We start from the raw sequence: 10,864 nt of genomic DNA, 5'->3' as shown, positions 1-10,864 counted from the left end.
AATAGTTGACTTCAGACGCTTCATGCCGAAGGCATTCCCCAATGTGTCGATTCTCGACGCAGCGTCTCGTTCCCTTCTCAGGGAACGAGGGTTACAGTCGTAACCCGAGACGTTTGGGCTTTCTATGAAGTCCATATATGTTTAATTAATAAATTAATTAATTAATAAATAAATAAAATAACTACACATAACATAAAATACACATTATTTTTTTGTACCATGGGTTTAAAGGAATAAGGATGGCACTCTTATTGTACTGTATATGTGTATTCATATATTTCAGTTAATGATTTGTAAGTGCATCGTGTCATGACTTAACTAGAGGAGGCACATCATAATTAATTCATCATTAACTAACCACACACTAACATCAACTAATGGCTTGTTAATGCATCATTATGTCATGACTTTACTTGAGGGGGCACATCATTACTAACTCATGATTAACTAACCATACACTAACATAAATTAATGGCTTGTTAATGCATGACTGTGTCATGACTTTACTTGAGGGGGCACATCATAATTAATTCACTGTTAACTATTTAACAATTTCAGCTCATGATTTATCATAAACTTACTATCAAATACACATGTACTACAACTAGTAATCAGCCCAGTTAAATGATCTTGTGTGGCTTTTCAAAAAGTCAGAGAACGGAGGTGAGTTCTTCTGTAACGAGGTGCGGCTGAAGCAGAGATGAGGCAGGATCCAAATGCAGCACACACTTTATTTAACAGACCACAAACTATACAAATTAGACTGGATACAGGACTCGGGACCAGGATACGAGAACAGGAACAACCAACATCAATGTTAACGTGCTACAGCGAACTGTAAGACATACAAGAACTCACAAAGACAAGGCTGAAATACAGGGCTTAAATAATCAGGGACAAACGACGGGCTTAAATAATCAGGGACAAACGACGGGACGTGAACAGAGACTGTTCTATAGGTCGCCCGAAGGGTTCTCTCCGCCACGTCCACCTGAAGGGTTCTCTCCGCCATGGTCAACCGAAGGGGCGTCTCCGCCATGGCCACCCGAAGGGGCGTCTCCGCTATGGCCACCTGCTCATCCTGCTCCGCCCTGGCATCCTGCTCCACCCTGGCCGCCTGCTCACCCTGCTGTGCCCTGGCCGCCTGCTCATCCTGCTCCGCCCTGTCAGCCTGCTCCGCCCTGGTCCCCTGATCTGCCAGCTCCGCCCTGGCCGCCTGCACAGCCGGCCCCGCCCTGGAGGCTTCCTGCTCCTGTGAGGCCTGGCCCTGATCAGCCTTCAGGGCGCCCACCCCCGGTTGTTCCACGGCGTGAGGTCACGCCTACCGGGAGAGGAGAGTAATGTCACAGTCTGTCTTGTCTCCGCCTCTTCACTACACTTCCCAGCATCCCTCATGTTTTCGCACCTGCCTGTCATCATCGTTGTCACCTGTGTCTTGTCCAGCAGCCATATCACCCTGTAGCCCAAGACTGGTTGCCCACTGAAGCTAAGCAGGGTTGAGCCTGGTTAGTACCTGGATGGGAGACCTCCTGAGAAAACCAGGTTGATGCTGGAAGAGGTGTTAGTGGGGCCAGCAGCGGGCGCTCACCCTGTGGTCTGTGTGGGTCCTAACGCCCCAGTGTAGTGACGGGGACACTATACTGTCAGAGCACCGTCCTTCGGATGAGACGTTAAACCGAGGTCTTGACTCTCCGTGGTCATTAAAAATCCCAGTCCTTCGAAAAAGAGTAGGGGTGTTACCCCGGCATCCTGGCCAAATTTCCCCATTGGCCTCTGTCCATCATGGTCTCCTAATCATCCCTATATACTAATTGGCTTCATCACTCTGTCTCCTCTCCACCAGTAAGCTGGTGTGTGGTGGGCGTTCTGGCGCAATATGGCTGCCGTCGCATCATCCAGGTGGATGCTGCACATTGGTGGTGGTTGAGGAGATTCCCCCCTTCCATATGTATAGCGCTTTGAGGTCCCAGAAAAAGCGCTATATAAATGTAACAAATTATTGTTTATTATTATCATCTGTGTCACCTGTTTCAGTTCATCAGTGTTTGTATTTAGTTCCTTCAGTTCAGTCAGTCCTTTGTCTGTAGTTACTCGTGTTTAGCGTGTGTTATCCTGCCTGTCTGTACCTGCCTGAAGTTTCTTTGTAAGAAAAAGTAATTGCATTGGAGCTCTTTCCTTTTCGTCTTCTTCTGCCTGCACCACGCTGTGACAACACCGTGACACTAATGCAATGCGGTGTATGTTTGTTGAGCAATTTACAACGGCTTCGACCAATGTGGCTCAACCAATCAGAATCAAGGACAGGAACTATCCGTTTTATAAAATGTATTATAGTTATAGTAGAGTAGAGCTGCAATAGTCAAATAAATATACAAGTATATAATTTATAAAAATAATAAGTAAATAATTTATTAGAAACATCATGTTTTATTTGTCTATGTATATTATATTTTGTAACGCTTAGTTCCACTGAAGATGAAGACGATGATTCAATAACATTAGATTTAATATAATACTTAGAATAAACAGCCACTATGCGAGACAGTGTGTTAGTGCATAGACAACAATATTTTTTTCTTTTCTTCTGCAATCCAGAATGGCAGCACAGCTGAAAGGTTTGTTTTAACTGCGCCCTCTACTGTACAGGCATGAATTTGCATTTCCTTCAGCCTGATGCTTATTTCAGTTTTGGTGTGAAAGGGACTTTACATTTGCCAAAAATAGATTTTTTTTAAATTAAAAAACAAATAAGCAAGCCCCGTCCAGATTAGAAAAGGTAACGCAAAGTAACGTAACACATTACTTTCCAAAAAAAGTAGCTAAGAAATGCAATTAGTAGGCCCTAACGCAATATCGTAATGCATTACTTTTAAAAGTAACCTTCCACAGTACTGGCCATAACACAGTGCTCTTGTGATATTGCTTTAATATTATAGTTTTTTTAAGAGCTTTAAAATATTATTTGATATGTTTATTTGGCTGCATCACAATTCATGATGTGGTTGACGTTACCGGCTCGCTTGTCATGAGCAAAGATCCAGGTTCTACAGACCCCTGGCTTAGATCCGCAATGTCACAAATGCAGTAAACTAATTCCACTCCTGATGACCCACCACTCTGCTCATTTTGTATGTCTTTCTTATCTGACGAACTCTGGATGCATTCCGATTGACAGGGTTGCTACGCAGTGTTCACTGTTCCCTATACTCCCTGAGCACAGGTTATCTGTTGAAGTGTGTGCAGAGCAGCACAGGCCTGACCAAAATGCCTTCCCAAGATGGCAGAGCCTTCACCGCTGGTCCCGTCCAGCACGGAGCCTTCACCGCTGGTCCCGTCCAGCACGGAGCCTTCACGGAGCCTTCACCGCTGGTCCCGTCCAGCACGGAGCCTTCACCACTGGTCCCGTCCAGCACGGAGCCTTCACCGCTTATTATGCACGGCTTGGTGGGGAGTGCTGACTCTTTAAGTGACGATGAGCTCCAGAGAAGAGATAGCCTGCAAGAGTCTCTTCGGACAGGGGCATCATCGTACAACCACACGCCCCTGCATCCACAATAGTCCCCCTAAAGTCATATAAGGAACCTTGAACTGCAACACTTTCATAACCAAAAGAGAACGTTTTAGGAACACCCCTAATGGTCTGTAAAGGTTCAGGATTTTCGCCACCTATAGACGACTTTTAGGGAATGCTGCGCAAGGTCGTGAGAACATCCTCTCCTACGTGGGAGATTAGTGTGATTCAGTGTGGTGTAGTGCAGTAGTTTTAAACTGTGGTAAACAATCAGTTTCTACATTCTGTACATCTCTCTATCTAACACATCTGACTCAGATGTGTTAAATAGAGAGATGTAAAAAATCAGTTTCTACATTCTGTACATCTCTCTATCTAACACATCTGACTCAGATCATTGGCTCATTAGGAGAGAACTCCATGAACTAAACAGAAAGTGTGTTCCATTCGACTGTAAGTGGACTGCGAAATGGACTTCAAATGGTATTCCACCATCCTAGTTCACACATCACCATGAATAAAAAAAAAAAACATTCTTCAAGGGTTTCTTGACTTTTGAAAGATTTTTTTTTTTTGTATGTTAAAGTCACACATCAGTGGAATCACTTGGGTATTACTTTGCCTCAGCCTCCTGGACCTGATATATTTCAAATGTTGGGGATAAACATCTGTTCCTTGATGGCAACTTAAGAGCACAGTATATGGTTAGCTGTGGCTAACCAGGGCAAATATGAAACTCTAAAAGTCATCCACTGTTCTCGACTGTGTATCAAAGAATGGTCAAAGTTTGACCAAATTCCCCATTGCCACACCCATTTCCCATCATCTGAAAAGTAGTCCACATAACATGGTTGCATAAATTCAAGTTATAAATTACTAAATATTCCATCAGAATGTATGTATGCAAATATACATATATATATATATATATATTATTTTTATAATGGGAAACAGCTAAATCTGTTATGAGAGGTAAAATTTTTTCATATTGGTCATATAAAAATAAAAAGCTGACAGCAAGAGAAATATTCTTACAAGAAGAGGTGAAGAGACTGCTGGATCTTCTGGCCTCTCAGGGGCATACAGACAAATGTTTTAAGGAACTCCTCAGAACTAAAGAAGAATTAAATAAGATATTAAACAAAAAAAACTGAGCAAATAATTCTCAAACTTAGACAACAGCAATTCCAATTTGGAGAAAAAACTGGTAAATACTTGGCCAACCATTTAAGGAAGCAAACTGATAAATCAATCATTACATCTTTAAGGGATCATTCAGGCAAAATTCATCTGAAATAAATAATTTATTTAGGTTATAATCTCAAATCTCTACTCTACGGACCAAAATTAAGAAGTTTGAAGATCATTTGAAGAAGTAGAATCTTTTCTGAGGGGTGTCTCCTTGTAGCCTGGTTCTACCAGACTCTCTTGCATTTCATTTGTACAGAGAGTCTGGCCTCTCTCCATTGAGAAACGTTTACTTCCTTGTAGGCGGGTTCTCTGTTAAAGTTCAAAACTATTGGATCTGCCCAGAGTCACTCAGGATCTGCCATAGCCAATCGCTAACGTGTGGTCGTGACGTATGTCCGAAACCGAAACAAGTCCGAATGATCAGAGGATTATGCTTTCTTTTTCTGTCTATGGGATTATATTTAGAATAAGATGTCTGTCAACGAGAGCTGCAGATTGTGTTAATCGAATTTCAGAGTTCAAGGAACAATTGTAAATTCTAAATGTATATTTGACACTAAGGACAGTGATCTCTCACGCAATTGACCCAATTCTCATGCGACACCCCCGATTTCTCACGCTGAAGTGTCAACCCGGTCAGTCAAATGCCTGAAAGATGAGTTTATCTATAGATCTACCTGTTGAGCCAGTCGTGATCGACTAGTCATACCACAAATTAGTTAAAATATCCCGTAATCTAGAGCGAGCGTGCATGCGAGACAGATATTGTGCTCCAAAGCCGCGCGCGCGCACACGGCAGCGAGCGAGAGATCTTGCGTGTGCAGACAGCATATCTGTAAGTCTCTGTTATGCTGTTTTGTCTTTAGTTAACGTTACATTGCCTCAGATAAGCATCCATGTGATTTTTATCAACAGTAGCTGTTAGTTTGTTTGAAAACGTAGCCTAACTAGGAGGAGTCTCCGACCTCCACCCTCAGTTAAAGCCAGCTAGCGTTACTTTGACCAAATTAATGTTGCATTACTTATCCGTTTCTGTCTTTAACTTCTGTATATTCGGCAGTTATGCAACAACGGACCGAATAGCTTTTCTCACGTCTTTCTCCGCTGCCATTACTGAACTTCAATTCAAACTAACGCACTACATCAACGTCATCGTTCTCTGTTCGCTGATTGGTCCTACAAAAAATTCTGGAAACCTAAGAATATACAGCAGTCCCAGACGTAGTACTGAAGGAAAATTAAATGAGCGGAAGTGCGTAGGAGGGCGGAGCCAGGCTAGTCTCCTTGCCTCAGGTATCACCAATACAATCAGAACAATTAAAAACCCTTATCTATTCAGGAAATCACAAAAGCACTTCATCGCCAACCAAATAATACATCACCTGGTCCAGATGGTTTCCCAGTAGAGTTCTACAGAAAATTTTGACCACTGCTTTCACCCATATTCTTTAAAGCTATTTGTGAAATTTATAAAACAGGATTGATATCGCAACATATGAATACTGCTTACATTTCTCTCATTCCAAAATCCAACAAGGACCACACCCAATGTTCTAACTACCGACCAATATCATTAATTAATGTAGATTTAAAAATCATTAGCAAAGCATTCGCAGGTAGACTGGAATCTGTGATGTCAACCCTGATACACCCTGATCAGACAGGCTTCATTAAAAGGGAGGCACTCCTCAGAAAATACTAGAAGGTTTAAAAATATAGTTGATATCTATAATAATTCATCTAACACAATAAAATGTACTCGGTTACTAACGTAACCTCGGTTCTCTCTAGAGAGGGAACGAGTACTGCGTAATATCTTACGCTACGGGGAAAACCTCTTTTCCACGAGATATTGAAGCCAAAAATTATCCTTAACTTTGAATTAAAGGTTCTCTAAGCGATCCTGGGTGACGTCACTTCTTGTTGACGTTCGAACTATTGTCAAACAAAACGGAGGCTAGCTAGACCCTGGGTATAAGTACGGGTATGAACTGGGTATAAGTACGGGTTATTCAACACCCATGGAGCTGTTCTATCGATCAGTGAGCGATGCACAAGCAAAACTCAGCATTCTGCGCCGGCGCAGCGGGGCAGATAGTACTGAATTCTAGACCGACAGCAGCTTGGCCAGTAAGGCGGGAACCTCTAGGTTATAAAACTTTATAAATGTAGACGGCGAGGCCCAGCCTGCCGCCATACAGATATCTTGCAAGGAAATCCCGCTAGACCACGCCCACGACGAGGCCATGCCTCTCGTGGAGTGCGCTCTGACACCCAAAGGACACTGCAGGCCCTTAGAAGTGTAAGCCAGCGCTATGGCATCGACTATCCATCTGGATAGGCTCTGTTTTGACGCGGCCAGTCCCTTGGAGCATCCGCCGAACAAAACAAAGAGCTGCTCGGTCTGTCTTGAAGACAGACGAGCGGGATACATAAGCTCTCAGTGCCCTGACAGGGCAAAGGAGACTCGTATCCTCCTCCTCATCATGAACTGGGAGGGCGCACAGGGAAATAACCTGGGCCCTGAACGGTGTGTTGAGGGATTTGGGCACGTACCCGTGCCTTGGTTTGAGTATGACTTTTGAGTCATTAGGCCCAAACTCCATACATGACGCGCTTACTGAGAGCGCTTGTAAGTCCCCTATGCGCTTCACTGAAGCGAGAGCCATAAGAAACACCGTTTTGAAAGACAGATGTTTCATGTCTGACAAATGGATTGGCTCGAATGGGGCACCTTTCATGGCTTCCAAAACCGTAGAAAGGTCCCACACAGAGACTGAGGGGGGTCTGGGAGGATTCAGCATCCGAGCTCCCCTGAGGAACCGCACGACCAGGTCGTTTTTTCCCCAGTGACTGGCCAGACGTCAGTTTTGCAAACGCCAATATGGCCGCCACGTATACTTTGAGCGTGGATGTTGTTCTGCCCTTATCCAACAGCTCCTGAAGGAAGGAGAGCACTTCCGTGACCCCGCAGTCTACGGGTGAAAAGCCCTGAGCTTGACACCAGGCAGAGAACACTGACCATTTCGAGGAATAGAGCCGTCTAGTAGACGGGGCTCTAGCCTGCGTGATCGTGTTTAACACTCCCTCCGGGAGGTTAGCGGGTACCCGTTGATGGCCCATGCATGTAGGGACCATAATTCCGGGCGAGGATGCCAAACCGAGCCCTTTGCTTGAGAGAGGAGGTCTCTCCTCACCGGTATAGGCCATGGGGGAGTGCTGGTCAGCCGCATTAGGACTGGGAACCAAATCTGGTTCGTCCAGAGCGGAGCCACGAGCAGCACTGGGCATCCGTTTTCCCTGATTCGTTCCAGCACTTGAGGCAGGAGCGAGGCGGGGGGAAAAGCATAGAGGGGGCAGCGGGGCCATACGTGGGCCAGCGCATCCCTGCTCTTGGAGAAAAAGCTCGGACAGTGAGCGTTCTCTTGAGACGCGAACAGGTCCACTTGCGCTCTGCCGAATGTCTCCCACAGCAGTTGGATCGTCTGCGGGTGCAGCGACCATTCCCCTGCTGGGACATTGTTTCTGGACAGACTGTCTGGTCCCAGATTCAGGCGACCAGGCACATGCGCTGCTTTCAGTGAAAGCAGGTTGTGCTGAGCCCAGACCAGGAGGCGTTCCGTCAGCCTGTGAAGGTTTCGGGACCTGACGCCGCCCTGGCGATTTATGTATGCCACCACTGACATGTTGTCCGACCGGACCAAGACGTGGTGGCCTTTTAACTGGGGACAAAAGCGCCGTAGCCCGTTGTCGACTGCCAACAGTTTTAGACAGTTTATGTGTAGAACCTTCTCCCGTTCTGACCACTGGCCAAAGAACGGTCTGCCCTCGAGCAGCGCTCCCCACCCCGAGGTGGAGGCGTCCGTGGACACCACCTTCACACTCGAGGGAGTCCCCAGACTCACGCCTGACTGATACCAGTCGGCTATTTTCCAAGGTTCCAGAGCCGAAACGCAATCCATGTCGACCTTGAGGCGAAACAGACCAGAGGCCCATGCCCGGGGTGGAACTCGCGCTTTCAGCCATAACTGCAGTGGGCGCATGCGAAGCAGGCCCAGCTGAAGTACCGAAGATGCTGAGGCCATGAGGCCCAGCATTTTCTGAAACCTTTTGAGCGGGACTATAGAGCGGAAGGAAGGATTTCTCGGCGCGCTGAATGTCCAGTCCGCGCTCCGGCGACGGACGTGCTGTCATAGACAGCGAGTCCAGCACTGGTCCCAGAAAAGAAATTTTCTGGCTGGGAAACAGCGAACTCTTCGCCCAATTGACTGTGAGACCCAGATTCTCGATATGCTTGAGTAATGTGGTTCTGTGTTCTATGAGCTCTGAGTGTGATCGAGCTAGAATCAGCCAATCGTCCAAGTAGTTTAAGACTCGCATGCCCTGAAGTCTCAGGGGTGCAAGAGCCGCGTCTATGCACTTCGTAAATGTACGGGGTGCTAGGGACAGGCCGAATGGCAGGACTGTGTATTGATATGCCTGGCCCTCGATGGCGAATCTCAAGAATTGCCTGTGATGTGACGCTATTTGTATTTGGAAATAGGCGTCTTTCAGATCTATTGACATAAACCAGTCTCCCTGGCGAACTTGCGCGAGGATTTTCCTGGTTGTCAGCATTCTGAACTGGCGCTTCACAAGCGCTCTGTTAAGCTGTCGTAGATCTAGAATGGGTCTGAGACCCCCGTCTTTTTTCGGTACCAGAAAATATCTGCTGTATAGCCCCCCTTCGCTCTGAGCCTGAGATAAAGGTTCTATGGCCCCTTTGCTCAGTAGTTTCGCTATTTCGGCTCGAAGTAGATGAGATACTTCGTTGTTTACCGTATTTTCGACTCGCGCCGTGTAACGGCGGGGACGTCGAGCGAACTGTAGCGAATAGCCTCTTTTTATAGTTTTCAACACCCATTCTGATACCCCGGGAAGCTTTGCCCACGCATCTGCGTGAATAGCTAGAGGCAGAATAAAAACCGGGCTCTGGCCGCGTCATAGCGGCGGCCGCAGAGCTTCGGTGTGCTGAGACATAAACACTGTGTTTACAGTGTGCGAGGCGGGGGGCGCGCCGATCATGGTGGGCAGCCTGGTCGCGGTCAATTTCTCTATGACAGATTGTGGAGAGAGAGCGAGCGGGACAAACCCCGTGGGGTTGAGCGTGTCTGTGAGGGAATGTGGGCGCGGGACAGCGGGCACACTCACTGCACTGAGAACACCGTCGGCTTGCGCTGACTGAATGTGTGTTGGTTTCGTTTGTACAGAAACAGTGGGACATGCATCGAGTAGTGTTTGTGGGCACTGTGTCGTGGGCACATTCACTATATTTTTTGCACAATCAACATGAGTCGATTTTATTCGTGCTAGCCCTGAACTGTGGCGGGCTGTGTCTGTGTGTGGGAATGGGCACTGAGACGTGGGCATTCTTACAACACTCATAACACCATCGGCCGTGGCCGGAATACCAGAAAATACACTCTTTTTGGGATTTATCTGGGTCGCCGTAAAAATGGCGTTTGTGTGCAGGCAAGCGGGATGTGGTACCGGCTTGTTTACTGCAAAATACACTGGAACAGTCACATTGTTTGGAACTGAACGAGCGAGAAGTTTCGGTGGAGTCTGGCCACGGCTAGACTTAAACACCGTGGGCCTTAGCTGACTGTATGTGTGTTGGTTTCGTTTTACAGAAACGTGGCACATGCAGTGTGTAGTGTTTGTGGGCAATGGGTTGTGGGCACATTCACTACATTTAATGCACAATTGACATGAGTCGATCTCATTTGTGCGAGCCCTGCACTGTGGCGGGCTGTGTTTGTGTGTAGAAATGAACACTGGGCTGTGGGCATTTTTATTACACTCATAACACCATCGGCTGTGGCCGGAATACCAGAAAATACACTGCTTATATGATTTTTCTGGGTCGCCGTGGAAACGGCATTTGTGTGCAGGCAAGCGGGCCAAGGTACCGGCTTGTTTACTGCAAAATAAACTGGAACAGGCGCATTTTCTTGGAACTGAACGAGCGAAAAGTTTCGGTGTAAGTCTGGCCGCGGCGAGACTAAATTTTATCTGCTGTGAGAGCTGGGATCGAACACGGGTCTCCCGTGCGACGGCTTTGGGTTTCACCACTGAGCCACAGGGGGAAACAACAAAAGCTTAAATTAGCTCGAGCAGAAA

The 10,864-nt window shown here is 46.5% G+C and overlaps 1 pseudogene; it reads left to right on the top strand.

Moving 5' to 3' along the window:
* Window positions 1–1,438: 1,438 nt before the first annotated feature.
* Window positions 1,439–1,555, top strand: LOC130091121 (5S ribosomal RNA; annotated as a pseudogene).
* Window positions 1,556–10,864: the final 9,309 nt, after the last annotated feature.

Source organism: Rhinichthys klamathensis, unplaced genomic scaffold, assembly GCF_029890125.1.
Source record: "Rhinichthys klamathensis goyatoka isolate OS25496 unplaced genomic scaffold, OSU_Roscu_1.1 h1tg000006l_1, whole genome shotgun sequence".
Taxonomy (NCBI): domain Eukaryota; kingdom Metazoa; phylum Chordata; class Actinopteri; order Cypriniformes; family Leuciscidae; genus Rhinichthys; species Rhinichthys klamathensis.
This window is presented reverse-complemented; position numbering and strand designations above follow the sequence as displayed.